The sequence below is a fragment of the Squalius cephalus genome (genome assembly GCF_949319135.1).
Source record: "Squalius cephalus genome assembly, chromosome: 21".
NCBI classification, from domain to species: Eukaryota; Metazoa; Chordata; class Actinopteri; order Cypriniformes; family Leuciscidae; genus Squalius; species Squalius cephalus.
The window spans coordinates 24,194,068-24,207,420 of NC_137142.1; the positions used below are offsets into that span (position 1 = coordinate 24,194,068).

A 13,353-nucleotide genomic window follows, 5' to 3' on the forward strand; every position below is an offset into this window, starting at 1 on the left:
TGTGATATTGAAAATGATGAAATGAAAATGGTGATGAGTATGAGATTTCAATGGTATCAAAAATGTTGATATCTTAAAAACGTTATTTAAAGTGATATACTGTATATCATTATTGTGAAATAAAATTACTCATATCCTGATATAAGATTTTGGTATCGCCCACCCCTACTGAGAGTGAGGCAAAATCACATTTGTGTGTCCCGTCAAGGTTGATTATGACAAACTGGGATTTACATGAAAAAGATGGGTTTAATCATATAATGGCATTTCACCGGGTTAGAACAGTGTGTTAAGTGTACATCGTAAGATTACCAACCAGGAGGGAACTAGTTCCTGTGGTGCTGCAAAAATTACCCCTCAAGACTGCCATGCCTCACATGACCAATATGACCTCTGATCCCCTGACCCATACTGGCTGAGCTTTTATGAGGGCCATGTGGGGTCTCAGGTTTTCATCACTTCAGTTTCTTTCTGCTCTAACCGAATTACGCCAGAACAACTTCATTTTTTGAGCTGTCAAGATACAGGAAAAACCTGTATCTTGACCGCTAACAGAAATCAGATACAAACTCAATCAAACCAGCAGCTGTGAAGTAAATGCATTAGCACTACTTTATCTATACCAAACTACACTTTTACAAAAAAAAAAAAAAAAAAAAAAAAATACATAAAGTTAAGGCTTTGTTAGTGGTTGCCAAGGCACTGCTACACAGTTGCTAAGTTGTTTTTCGAGTGGCTTTTTAAAATATTGCTATGTGGTTGCTAGGGTGTTCTGGGTATTTGCCTAATGACCCAAGTCAAAAGAGTCCACCTCAAAGTCTCTATTATGTTGTGCTCCATATATATAGCTTCAATGGACGTCTATGTGATTTATTCACCCATATTACCATCAGTCTGCAGTCTTAGAATAGTGCAACTCTAGAATAGTGCAACAGTGATTTGAGGTTTCTTTCATTTCCTTAGCACAAATGGTGTGGGACACGTTACACACCAAATTTTAATACGTGTGGTTAGGGGTCTGTTTCAACCTCTAACCCCAACTATGTGCAAATAGTGATGCTTGCCTTGGCAAACAGCCTTAATTAGCCAACAGGAGTCATGGTGCAGTGTAAAAGTGACCAGCAGGGGGCTTCCACACACAATGCGCAGAAAATTAAGGTCTCTGGGCAAAGTGGAGGAGGGGGCTATCATTAGGCCCCAAGGTCATATTGTATTTGAGCCACAGGTGAGCAGGCCTCTGGGCATCATGGGCATCTCGCCTGTACAAACAAACAAACAAACAAACACACACACACACTTGCAAGAAAACCAGACCGCTTCAATCAATACTACGTATAAAAAAAAGACCACTTTAAACTGCTACTATGTGTGGAGAAATTTAATGAGCCTGCAGCTTACCTGCTCCATCCAATTTTCAAGAAAAAAAACACAGAGCGCTTCTACAATAACAAAACCATTTAATAGCAGAAAAAAATCTTTAGATGGATTCAATCCTGTGGGACAATTAACATGCAAATTATTTGTAGAATTTACAAGCTGTGGGGGACGGTTGAAAAAACAGCTCAGCTTATTTTTAATCAAAGGAAATGTTTTAAGACAGCTGAAGAGTGTGGCTTAATCTGAGCTATAATTTTGCATCCCTGAATCCGAGACAAGAACAGGGTGACAAACTCAATGCTTGCATGAACCACAAATGTTTGGGACAAAGAGATGAAGTGAGGACCCTCTCCTCAGCCTCTCTGCTCCCTAGGGTCAAGCCTTCCCTACCCAAACACCACAATGCTGACCGTCAAATTCCACAGGCCGCTGCCCCCCTCTGATTATTCACCATGAATAACACACCAAATAGACTCAACTCTAGTGCATGAAACGCATGCCGAACAAAAACCAAAGAAGAAAGGATAAAACTCCCCCCCCCCCCCCCCCACCATTTGTCTTCTTCGTGGCATTTCTGATTTCAGCTGAGAGGGGAAAAACAGAAAAAGAAATCAGAAAACTAAAAGTCAGTTCCATTTTAATCTTCCTGCGAGCTGAACTCTGTCTATCAACTCTGTGAATTTCTTTTAGTGTGGATGGAGATAAAAGAGCTTTGCTGCTTTTCATCCCATTCAGACATCAATTGGGCATATGAAGTGCGGCTAAACTACGTCTTTAAAGTGTTTGTTTTACCCGTCCATTTCTCAGAGTGCTATGTGAGAATGAGGGCAGCGGTGCTGATAAAGCTCTGCTTGTGTTTGGCTTTTGAGAACACCGGCTTCTCTCTTTCTGCCTCTCTGAAAATAGTGCAAAAACAGAATGTATAATGAGTGACTGAAAAGGAATTACCTAAACTAAGCTGATTTACTGATGTGAGTTGCATGCTGAAGAGCTCTGGCAGGATTCACTGTCGCTGGCCGCTGATAATTCTTGCAGTGCAGTTTCTGTTAATTGTGGGATTACAGGACAGCAATTAGCGAGCCAGACTTAACTGGAGAGGACAAAGAGAGTAAATAACTAACACAACTGGGACAAGCTTAAATCAGCAGTCTCCAAATCTGGGTCACAGTTTTTTATGAGAGCTACCATCTTAGAATAAGATGCAACATCTTATGGTGACAGTCAGACAATTGCGTTACAAGGGTAAAATGATGTATTGAGTCTGCTAACTTGCTGTTGTACCTGATGATTTTGGAATAAATTACTTTAAATGCACTGTATCATTGTGCTAAAAAAAAAAAAAAAGAAAATGAGAAAATAGTGACATTACAAGGGGAAATCTACACAACTGTCAAGGAGTCAAACAGTCAACATCATACATGCAAACCTAGAAACGTTTGCTTTTGGACATTTATTAAAAATTTGCAAGTGTTGTTCATGCAGTCTACCACAAAGACTGATCAAACACTTTTTAGAGATTACAGGCTGGTTTTAGGAACTAAACTAAACAGTTCCATTCACTAGACTCTATGGATACCTAGTATCTACATGTACCATAACAACACCTCTTTACCATAATGTTGGAAAAAAAAGAGGAGGTCATAGACAGTTCAGTAAGTTTGGCGGACAAAATGGCGTATAACAACCGGCGAATGACTTACAAGCTTATCAGATTTGGCTGTCAGTCATTAATTTGTCTGTCATATGGTCAGCTAAAGAATAGGCTTCCTTTTAATACATGAATTGGAATTTAAAGGGGCTCTAGGTAACTTTTTAACCTTAACTGAACAGCTTCGGAGTCAGTGGAATGGTTATATTACTTATTTCGGGTTGAATGGTGGTGGTTTCGCACCCCCCTGGTGCCCGAGAGCGGAAAAAACTCACTTGCAACTTTGGGACGCGGGTCGTGTTCCAGGAAGTATCGCGTGATATCAGGTCTCGCGATGTAACGAATTGCTTGACGGCACTGCACACGTAATTACACGCCCCCATTCAAGCACCAGCTAGCTAAGCAAAGGGCAACGATAGATTTAGTTATGGCTGAGCCTGTAAAAAGAAGCAGAAAGCTAGGAAATCTTTGTCGGAGGACCAACGAAAGAGGAAACGGGAGACTGACCGAGCAAGAAGTCAGACTCCAGTAAATATATCGGACCGGCTTTTTCAGAATGGTGAGAACTGAGAGAAACAGAAGCCTGCAAAACGGATGCTGATCCTGCTGTTGCACTTGTAAGTATCTTTGGAATAAACTGTGTTTAATATTTAAATTTCAAGTAATTGCGACCTCAGGATGTTTGCTATTGTCTGTAAAGGTTTTTATTATGATCGCTGTCTGTTAGGGGCTTACTAGTACGCTAGATACTATAACTTTGATGTTAGCATTGTCATAGCAAACACGTTTGATTTCTGTAGTTGTTTGGCCGTTCCTCTGTCGGTTTTATTTGTGTAACTTACACTTTTATTTTATGTCACTAAGTCAACGCGTCTGATAATAGGCAATAAACATGTTGCACATATCATGATCAAGCTAGAAAAAACGTTCGGATGTTTTCTTAGACAAGCAAAGGTAAACCATCATTCTACCAGATGAACTTATAGACCTTGCTAATATAACTTTAGACAAATATTAGCCTCCGATATATATATATTTTATGCTCATGCCCATTCTCCCAAAAACAAACAAACACAAAAGCAGCTCGCCTCGTTCATATCGTTCGTTCCCGGTAAAAATACTAGTATGCATGACAACACAATAAAAAAAAAAAAAAAAAATCGCCATTAGTTGGAAAGAAAGTATTGCTTTACTTGCCTCGGTAGACATAACTGGTTTTGAAATAGCCGGTTCCTCTGCTCAGCTGGGTTGACAGCTGATCAGCTGGGTTGCTCGTGGCGAGGGGGGAGGGACAACAGTTCGTTTTTACGACAGAGTGTATGAAAGCATTTACTACCAGACACTAGGGGGAGCTTCGTAGAGAAAAAACACTCAAGAGTTGCCTGGTGCCCCTTTAAATTGAAAGCCACATCCCACAGAAGAAGAAGAATGAATGAATGAATGAATGAATGAATGAATGAATGAATGAATGAATGAATGAATGAATGAATGAATGAATGAATGAATGAATGAATGAATGAATGAATGAATGAATGAATGAATGAATGAATGAAGGAAGGAAGGAAGGAAGGAAGGAAGGAAGGAAGGAAGGAAGGAATGATCTATGCTTATGGCCTATAAACCTTCACACTTAAAGACTTAAACAATTATTTACATCACTCAAAGCAACATTAAAAGCTTGTCTTGACAAAACATGCTTTCCATGTAATAATAATAATAAAAAAACTTATTTTAATTCTACCTTCTTAAAATTAAAATTGCAGTTCTACATTCTCAATTCAAATTCAAGAACTGAATCAAACTGGGAATGCCGCACAAGTCTCACTGAGGAAACAACTCCCTATGAGTGGCCACACAAGTGTGAGATTCATGACTCAGAGTAAAGTATGATCAGAAAAATCCTACTCATCTACACTTGCTAACACTCTTTGTTAATTTAACATCAAAAGATTTTGAGAGACCAGATCTTGTTAGGAATGACAACAAGCATTGCTACGGTGCAATGGCTGGAGGGAAGCAGATAAAATGTTTCATTACAGAGAGAAGGAAAGAGTGATTAAAAAAAAAAACTTCTATTAGCAGATTCCCACACTGAAAAATATTGAGGGCTAATCTCTCTCATTACTGCAGAATAAATATTTAACGATTAAAAATGGCACCTCATTAGAGGGGTGATTTGTCAAGAGAGCGCGCTGCAGTAGGCAGTCAGTCAGAGACGCCTCTCCCTCATTCTCTCGCAGGTGGCACTCGTGATGAGCCCACTGGCATCGGGAAGGCCATGTCAAAATATTTGCATTGCTGGTGAGAATGGCATGCCTATCATCCCTGCTAATCCAAGCTCTGGAGCGTCACGACTCACCACAATACAGAAGTGCATGTGATCAAAGTCATAATATGTGTGTGAGATAAAGAGAGTGTGCAGGCTCAGTTGCCACATGCTAACTGTGCTGTGACTGGGCTGGTAATTGCAAGTATATTTCAGTTGGCCAATATTGGTCTAGAGATATTCAGAGGGGTAGGGACTGAGAAAGCAGAAAGCTGCAGCGACAAGAATCAAGCTCAGGAGAGGGTGAGGACACGCCTGAGCTCCATTTACCTCGATATCAAGTTGTTCCCGTACCGCAGCACCACACACGGCTGTTTAGAGAATAAACCTTCCACTCCTGCACGCTGCAGAGTCGAGCAAACCCGGCCACCCACTGTGTGTGTGTGTGTGTGGGATGGGGGACACGTGCCTGTTCCGAAGGCAGAATGAAGGAATCTGACCACCTGTCTGCTGGATGACCCCCAGGCCTCCCTGATCTCATAAGTATGGTGTGAAAAAGGCTGTTCATGCTGACCACCATTTGATCTCTAGTGGCTGTACAGTAGTAGTTCACTAGTAGGTGTTCCTAATCGAATGCTATATCCAATGGTATCAAGCAGGCAAGAAAAAAACTATCCTCAAAAACAAATGACTTCTGGTCTCTTTTCATTACAAATCGCTGCTAATGTGAACACCCCTAAAAGACTCGGAAAATACGATAGAGGCAGGGAGAGAGTGATAGGTAGAGCTGTGTATCATTATTGAGAAGTGAAGGATGAGCGCAGGAGGGGAGAGAGAGAGAGAGAGAGAGAGAGAGAGAGAGAGAGAGAGAGAGAGAGAGAGAGAGAGAGAGAGAGAGAGAGAGAGAGAGAGAGAGAGAGAGAGAGAGAGAGAGAGAGAGAGAGAGAGAGAGAGAGAGAGAGAGAGAGAGATATGAGTCCTGTTTACAGAATTTAACTGTCTTGGCTGCCTCTCATATGAAAACACAGAATTCTGAGTGTGCAGGCCAAAGTTTTAATCAAACTAGAAGAGTGGTAAGGTCAGGGTTGAACATGTTACAGGCATGATTGAATAGTCAATTCATTTGAGAGCTACTTTTTAAAAAATGAAAGTGGCCGAGCTACTCATGTAAAACAATACTGAAATCTCTTAATATTCTCAATACAACTGAGGGAATGTAACTACCATATAAGTTTCAAAACGGTCAATGCAAATGCACACAGCCTGCATAAAGTAGTGGTGCCTTGTTTTCACAAGCCGTGTTGACTTCCGTGAAAAAGTGACGTCAGAACTACTCAGTCACCACCCCGAGCAATGCCCACAGTCATTGCACATGCTTCCGAACAACATTAATATAAGAGACCAGTGGCTAATGTTTATTTATTCGGAAATACCACAGCAATTTAGTTCGACCTTAACCGTCTGTTCTGCACATTTCACAAGTGACTGCTTCGTAAATCAGGCACAGTTCAATGCCGGTTTTTCAAAGAAGCTACTCAAAGATTCTACAGTCCCTACATTGTTGGGCCCGACCTTTTATTCGCAACCCGTAAATAAACTTATAACACATTTTATGTTACATTATGGAACCAGCATAATCTGAAATTATAGTTTGCAAACGGATATGCTAAATTGATGCTGACGTGTTGTTTTGTACAGTCTATGATTGCCACAAGCTTTGAAAGAATATCTGTTGGAAACAAGACAAAATATGTTGTTTGTTTTCCTAAGTTACAGAAACTGGCCCTGTTGGTGTCTGTTGTTTTTATTGAGTTAAAGACGGTCAGACTGAGTTCACTCAGTCTCTGTGTCTTTTGTTTTGCTAACAGAAACTAACGTTTAGTGTACTTGCATGGGTACACATGGGAGTTTGTTTACAGACAGTTTAAATTAGCGTTAAATCTGCATGCAGCATTGATGTAATGGTAATTATAATACTCTTACAATAACGCCGAAAGTAAAAAAAAAAAAAAAAAAACCATTAATAACCATTTTGAACCGTGCTTTTGTAAGTGCGTTTGAGGAGGTGGTTGGTTGTCTCCTGTCGTCGCCGATTCGGGGTCTGAGTCCGGCTCGAACATATAAGGCCGGATCATATTTCCCTCAGCAATGTCCATCATTACAGGCGTTTTATTTACCTTACTTGTGAGCATCACCAAGCCACAGCAGGCTACAGCACTTAAACTTAATATCAGCTATATTTATACATTTAAAAAACTAATTTCAAACATATTATTTTCAGCTTTATTTAAACACTGGATTTGAAATGTGGATTCTAGAACTCCAATGTGTCGACTGGGTGATTAGTACATATACTATGAGACAGCTTACTAAATAATAAATAAATGGAAAAAAAAAAAATGTGTGGTGTGTTTAGCATGGATAATGTGTTCAGAGTTTACAAGCGAGTATTTAGACAGCACTAGTCTTTGGAGTAGAGCGTATTTCCACTTGCTGAGCATGAGAGAGAGGAAACTCGTCCTGAGGTTTGTCCTGAAAGCACAGGTCTGGTGGCAGATTTAGGACAGAGATTGCGGAGGTAGACTGTTGACCTCATCTGCCATTACACAGCACCCACATGTATATTGCAGTTTTTTTTTTTTTTAACCATGGTATCGATGTAAAAATTCTGGCCAGTGAAAATTCTGAGTGACTAACTTTGGAAAACCACTAGCCACATTGGCTGGTGAGCAAAAAAAAGTTAATGTCAAGCCCTGCTTTAACATGAGTAACTTGTAATGCAATATTCACGTATTTCGGTAAAAAAAAGTGCAATGAGTCTGAGCAGTAAGGGAATTAGTCTCAGTCTACTGCACAAACTAGCTAATGCACCTCACGTTGTTGCTCAAAACAATGCGTCCTGGCAGCAACATCATTGCTGATGTTGGCATGTACCATTAACTCTCAGATTGTTCTTTAACGCAAAGTGTGGTCTAATACGCTAAAAGAGCTTGTTTACTTCTCATTTTCAAAATATACTTGCCTAAAATAGTGAGGAGCTTGTTGTTGTCTTTCCCTGAAACTCTTCTGAATAGTATGAAGTGAAACCACACTGTCAAAACACATTCAACAGAAGTTCCTCTCTACCCACTTCCAGTCAGAAACTTCTAGAACTTATTAAATAACCTTCAATTGTCTTTGAAGAAGACAAGAGAAGTGTCTTTTAACCAAGTACATCTCTGAGCAGAGGAGACCAGTCATCTTGAAAAGCCCTAAGAGTGGGATGCTATTTCCTCCTATCTTTATGCTTTCTGATGTCTGGCGGTGTGCAGACAAGACAGCAGATTTGGAGAGTTGATGGCACTGTCCCTTAGCAATGTCCGTCCTCCTGGAGTGAAAGCAGGCTGGGTCGCTGAGGAGTTCACAGGAAGCTCTGATCAAAGGCAGCCCCTGAAGGAGCTCTGCTGAAGGGAGCACACATACCTACAATCGTCATGGTGGCACTCAGCTGAAATCTAGTAGAGGGTCTTACTGCCTTCCTACTTCTGTAACAAAAGCACTTCGCAAAAATAGTCACGAAAAGAGAACTGATCGTTTTTGATTTTCCAAGGCTCACACTGCCAGTGTTTGGAATTGATGACTGTATTTACTTAAAGGAATAGTTCACTTTAAAATGAAAATTGTGTCATCATATACTCAATCCTCATGTTGTTTCAAACCTGTATGAATTTCTTTCTTCTGCTGAACAGAAAGGAAGATATTTAGAAAAATTTCAGTAACCAGGCAGCTTCTGGGTCCCATTGACTTCCATAGTAGGAAAAAAATATATACTATGGAAGTCAATGGGACCCAGAAACTGTCTGGTTACTGACATTCTTCTAAATATCTTCCTTTCTGTTCAGCAGAAGAAAGAAATTCATACAGGTTTGCAACAACATGAGTGTGAGTATATGATGACAGAATTTTCATTTTAAAGTGAACTATTCCTTTAAATTCGTCTGTACATACTAGGGACGAGCTTGAGTATTTGGAAAGGATACTAATGATCATAAAAACAATTTAGGAAAAAAACATTAGTTAAGCATTAAAATTTAAATTCTGGCTGATAATTAGTTCATAATTATTTACAATGAATATTTTTCAAATGCTATAACTGAATTTAGGGTTCACAACATTATACATGTACAGCATGACAAATTTACATACAATTAATAAAACGAAAAACCCTGGAAAGAGTGCACACACATGCACAGAACGGGTTTCTACAACTAGACAGACTGCAACTGAATCGAACAGAATTAAACAGAATTACACCATTTTGAATTCCATATTAAAAACACAACCAGACACAGTAAAAACACAGTCAATGTAATGAAATACAGTGCATGCTTATTTCAATATTGAAGTTAATCTGCAGCAAGTGCAGTGACATGCACTTTGAACGTTGCTTTAAGTTGGCCAGCTATGATTTCAGGTAATTTTCTATGCTTTAGGTTTGTAATAAAAGCATACAAGTTACTGAAAAAAAAACCCTGATACAATGGTTTAATCTGACGCATGTACTGTAAATAGTCATTTCCCTCCCCTAATTTACTATAACCTTGAGTAATGCGTGTAACCATTGTGACAGTGACAATAATAAATACTTCGAATTGCATCTTCAATGAATAAATATTTGATTCATGTTGACACTTCGGCCCACTCCGTTCATCCTTTGAGGTGAAGTTGAGGTGAAGAACACCGTTTCTGTTCATGCAACAAATTAATTAAACTCGCTCTTGAAAATTGACAGACTCCTAAAATTGAAGATTGTCTCCTCTTTTCCTCCTCTAACTCTTTTCTCTAATGCATTCAATAACATGCTTAATAACCGCTTTAAAGAGAGAAAGCAGAGACTGCAGAAAGGTGTGTGTTTCAGAGCATATTTGTGCAAAGTATATATAGAGAAGGGAATGGTAAAAATCGATATATTCTTGAGCAATGTCACAGTGGCCAATCACGGCCAGCTTCTGTCACCAGTGTCATCATGACATGGGTATTTAGAGCTTTCTAATTGGTCACACTGTGCAAAGACACTGAGAGAGGCAAAATGACAACTGACAATTGATCTACTCTCGCTGTCAAGTTACACTTCCACAAACCACCCACATCCTCTACCCAAGGTGCTACAGTAATACAGTGCAACAGAAAAATGTAGTTTGAATTTGCAGCTCCCTTTGGCTTTTATATGATAGCATGCTGCCACAGCTGGCCAATCAGTGGCAAACGCTGCCTCTGTGAACTCTTCGTTTGTGTGAGTAGGCGTGAGAAAAAGCGAGGGGGGGGGGGGGGGGTGCGTGCGTGTGTATCTGATTCTGAGAGCGACCTTGCTTTCTTTCTCTACTCCGTATTGTCATTCTGTTTCTCTGGCCCGGGGTTAGGACCCTCCCACATCCACCACAAAAACCAAAATGCCTCTTTCCTCCAATTAAAATTTCTTTGGCACAACTTCTCTGCAGTTATCTTTTCACTTTGTATCTGTCTGAGGAAGATGCTTGCCACTATCCTCCATTCATGCTGTGATGAATCCCACCATGCACACAAAAGTCCTGGAGGACCCCACAAGCGCAAACTTGCCTTTAAACTACGTCTCTTTCTCTCACGCCACACAAATACAGGCAGACATCATTATACAATTGAGGAGATGTGCATGCAAGGCCCCTCTGAATAATGAATCTTTCCTTACAGGGAGGTCTGAATTAGACAAATTAAACTGTAACAAACCTTTAGAGCAACGTCTTGCTGACAGAGCCCTCAATAGGAGGTAACGTCTTTCCCTCGCACTGGGTTTCAATGTCTAGGTGAGGAAGTTATCTCCTGAGGTACGCTGAGTTGGTAAGGTGCTTGCTTAATTGGCACAGAGCAGGAAGAAGGACAGGAGAGGAGACAGGGGGGTGGGGGTAAGGTTCAGGGGCCACGATTCTCTTCTTGGCAGAGCTGATGGTACTACTGGGACCACACACACATATACGGGGACACACAGGGGAGCAGGCTTTTGTTAAGCATTGTCACTTCACGGAGCAGGACACTGAAGCATTCATACCATCTCTCGCTCTCTTAAACACTCAGAATACAGAGGCTGCAGAATAATGGCAATCATTCAAGTACACTAACATGCCCGCTTGCAAGAGTATGCCTGCATTTACACACATTTGTACACCCACACACAGCCAACACAAACAGCAAAACAGCAAGATCAACACACACACACACACACACACACACACACACACACACACACACACACACACACACACACAATGAGCATGTTGATGGACCCAAAAATAATTTCTATGAAAATCTCTACAGTTGTAACCCACAGGGATATCCAGATAGAGTTTCTGGGTGCACAAAATGTGATTTCTGCATACATTTGTCATAAAATGTGATCTGATCTTCAGTTAAGTCAAGAGACTGCGTAAACGGATAAAACAAAGAGAGACACATTTTCGTGCCTTAACGAACAGTGTAAACATTCACAGAGTACAGTGTGGAAAAGTAGAGTATGAGAATCTCTAGGGTAATGACTTTCACAAAAGCTAATTGGAGTCAGCTAACCTAGAGTTCAAACAATAAAAGTTGCAGTTGTTGGTCACATACTTTCTCCCGAAACTTTAATGAAAATGTAATGATGGAAAAACTAAGAGGATAGTTCACCCAAAAAATCCCTCATGTCATTCCAAACCCATAAGACTTTTGTTTATCTTTGAAACCCAAATGAAAATATTTAATGAAAACCATTCAACTTAAAAACAAATCCAGATTAATTCTTTAATTTATCTAGATTTTATTTAAACTCTTGTTCAAATATAAACATCGATCAACACATATTATATATATAAGCACATCTTGTAAAGGTCGACCGATTGATCGGTTTTGCCGATTAATCGGCACAGATAACTGATTAGTCCAGATTAATCCAAAAATGTTATATTTAAAAAGCACAGTACATTTTCATTGTTCAGTACTGTGTTTCTTTTATTTTTGTAATAAAGTTCAACACTACTTTATGTGTTGTGTTTGTTTTCATTCAGTATCCATTTTAAAAACTGTCAGTTGGATAATCTGTTATTGGCCAGCATGGGCCAACCTAGTTATCGGTAAAATCCACTATCGGTCGACCTCAAAATCAAGAATGGAAAACAAACTCTAACATACCTGCTTGGAAGTACAAGAACAAACTTCATTGGTTTTTGAGCTTCCATGTTCCTTTCATTACAATTTTTCGTAGAATGGACTTTCAATGGAGGGGCAGACATCTTTCAGGTTTTATTAAAACTTTCTTCATTTGTGTTTCATAGATGAAAGAAACGTCTTATGGATTTGGAACAACGAGGATGAGTAAATGATGACAGAATTGTGATTTTTGGGTGAATTAACTCTTACTAGTTTTAGACAACTTGCTGAAATATGAAATTATTGTATTTTGTGATTACAAACACTTCTGACGTCAATCAGCTATTTTCATAATTGGCGCAAATGATAGATTATTTGGCTAAAGTTTCATTGCATAGAGTCACTTGCCAACAATTAACCGGAATGAAAAACGATGAGCAAAAATAACCATCATTTAAATGTCTTATTTTTGGATCCGAAATTGGAAAATGTTCAAATCTATTATAAAGCAAAATAATTAAAAAAATAATAATAAAAAGTGGACATTTTCATGAATCCAGAATAAAAAGGCATTTGGGAATATTAAGAATCAGTATCAGATCAGATAATTTAAATGAAGATTGTATTTACAAAATATCAATTTTTACCCAGTTCTACATCGATCGCAGTGAGATAAAACTCCCCTCATCCTTTCAGGCTCAACTTCTACAGTCTAAACTTAAATCAAATCAACACCAGGGGAGGGGGAAAATGACAGCTCTCCAATTGGGTAAGAGAGTCATCGATCACAACGGCCCATGTCATTACCGTGACAGAGCTTCGCTCAGCAATTCAGCTCATTTTCTGTTTAAGCAGAGTTCATAGGGGGATGAGGAGCACAGAGCACCCGTTGCACAACACAGTAATGCTCTCATCTCTCTCTCTACCT

General features: G+C 39.6%; 1 protein-coding gene across 5 annotated transcripts in view; it reads right to left on the reverse strand.

Moving 5' to 3' along the window:
- The window catches only part of ndst2a (N-deacetylase/N-sulfotransferase (heparan glucosaminyl) 2a), a 125,905-nt gene that overhangs the window by 21,301 nt on the left and 91,251 nt on the right, over nt 1-13,353 (reverse strand). The window contains exon 1 of one of the 5 annotated variants that reach the window (XM_079854726.1): nt 2,326-2,420. The exons of the other annotated variants lie outside the window; for them this stretch is intronic. The gene's annotated coding sequence lies outside the window, so the exon portion shown is untranslated. Of the gene's footprint in view, nt 1-2,325; nt 2,421-13,353 lie in introns of those variants that run through there. 5 annotated transcript variants of the gene reach the window in all.